Source organism: Corythoichthys intestinalis, chromosome 19 (assembly GCF_030265065.1).
Source record: "Corythoichthys intestinalis isolate RoL2023-P3 chromosome 19, ASM3026506v1, whole genome shotgun sequence".
NCBI classification, from domain to species: Eukaryota; Metazoa; Chordata; class Actinopteri; order Syngnathiformes; family Syngnathidae; genus Corythoichthys; species Corythoichthys intestinalis.
In genome coordinates, this window is record NC_080413.1 from 41,240,826 (window position 1) to 41,243,207 (window position 2,382).

The window sequence follows — 2,382 nt, forward strand, 5'->3', positions numbered from 1 at the left end:
TAAAAGGCGTTATGTGGAAAAGCTTCAGTTTATCCATTCGCCAGATCCATATTTGATGCCTAAATCGATGTTTTTCGACCCGCTGTCTTCGCCGTCTTTGCCTGACATCTCCTACCCTGATATTTACAACTATCTTGTCCACACAAACTCAGCCTATTCTCACGAGCTTGGAGGCTCATAAATACTTCGTTGCAGGTTGGGTGAAACAGGTCCTCGTCCACGAAAATTCGGCAGGAATCTATCTTGTGCTCGGGAAGGTGAGTTACGAAATTTTCAATTCAAAATCTTCTGTTCTTGCTAACATCCACTGTCAAGTCTAATGTATTTGATGTCATTTGTCAATGGAGCTAGGGCTTTTAATGTTTATATGGTTTAGCGATAGCACTCTCACTACATACATATATAATATGTAATAAATATGAAGTGCGATAGCACTACTCCAGATTGTCCCTAGTTGAATTTATTTTTTGGCTTTTGACCTCAATAGTGAAATTGTAAATTAATTGTATGACAACTGTCTGATTATTCCCTTATAATTATATATTTTCAGGTAGTTCATTCACAACGTCTGAGTGTATGTTGTCGGCGATTAGCCTAGCAATGATCTTAATTGTGGTTGACAGCCCAAAACCCTCTAAATATATATTAAATGCATCTTACCAGATATAAAATGACTACTACATAATCTGTGGTAGTCGTTTGGAGCCCTGTTTTCCCGTCGAATTGCAGCAGTCCATCTCGGTCTCCTCTCCGGGTCTCTCGGAATACGGTAAAACTTCCAAGTCTCTCCGTCTATCTTCTCTTTTTTTGCAACCGACCGCCACACATGACTTCACCATTTTGATTATTAGTCTATAGACCCTACTCACGTGACGTCACAGCCACGCCCCTGCGCCACGTTGTCCGTATACTCGTCATGTTAATGCATTAGCGCTTCGTAAATTCCTCCTATTATGGCGTGTTTTTCTGCTCGTTAACATTAATAATCAAAATGGTGAAGTCGTGTGTGGCGGCTGATTTTGTGTGGACAAGATAGTTGTAAATATCAGGGTCAGGCAGAGACGGCGAAGGCACCCGGTCAAAAAACATCGATTTAGGCATCAAATACGGATCTGGCGAATGGATAAACTGAAGCTTTTCCACGTAACGCCGTTTATGCTACGCATCCAATGAGTTTTCAGCGTCAGATAACACCGGGGCTTCCATGAATTGCTCTGTAACTTGCTCGACTAATTGAAAACAATGAGAATAGGTCTAAAAAATAGGTACAATATGGTGGCCGGAAACAGCGACACGCTAATTTTGTGACGTAGGTGAGTAGGGTCTATTGGTGTGTTCGACACAGCAATGCGATGCTCCTATTGGTGCGTTGGATACGGCAACGCGACGCTTCCATTGGTGGTGAAACGAGAGCTAGACTCCTGTGCTAATTTACTGAAGCAACATTCCGCTGCCATTCTTTGCAAGTGCTACAGTATTCATTCATATCTAACTTTTAGAACTGATATCATGTAGTTAGTTTTCTTCTTCCTCATCTTGGCCGGCTCCAGCTCGCGTGAATGAGATGACATTCGATTGACTGCTTCCTCATCATCTCTGAAATCAGTCGCAGACGGTTCAATCAAGCCGACTTTGCTGTATCGCGAAAATGCGTCGCTCGAGATCGAACTGGTGACTTCGCTTCGCGCCTGATATTTTTCTACACTGTGAAAAATGCCTTGGTCTTTGCAGTTGGCGAACTTCTTTTTCTGTACAACACAACTCCGACGTCACGCCGAAGTATAGTCGTGTGGGTCTCCGCGCTCGGCCATAGATGGGGCCAGTGTGGTTTTTGGTAGCCCTTTCTATTTTCGTCTTTGTCTTAGTCTTTTTGACGATGATACTTATTAGTCTTATTCATGTTTTAGTCATTTCAATATGTGTTTGTCTTCATCTATTTTTTGTTGAGTTTAAAGAAAACACTCGCAATTAGCAATAGCCTAATGCTAATGTGAACACGATGCTAATGCTAATAGTTACATTTTATGTGTGATGATCACTCAGCAGAGACCTTTAAAGGCTAAAGTAACATTGCATATTCTCTCCTGCCAAGATGAGAAGACAAATCTTACCGTGTGTGTCCCAAAACAAGCAATGGCAAGACTGGCGCGGAAACTAATGGGTGAGTTGGGCTCAGCACGTCACATGGGTGACACAACCAGACACTGCTACGATGTACTGTTGGCTAACTATACTTAGAATGTCACACTTCGTGCACAATTGGCGGAAACTATGGCGCATTTTAGTCTCGTTCTCGTCTCGTCAGACGAAAACTGGCATTCATGTCAATATGTTTTAGTCACCCCAGACACGTTTTTAGCTCGTTAACGTCTCGTCATGGTC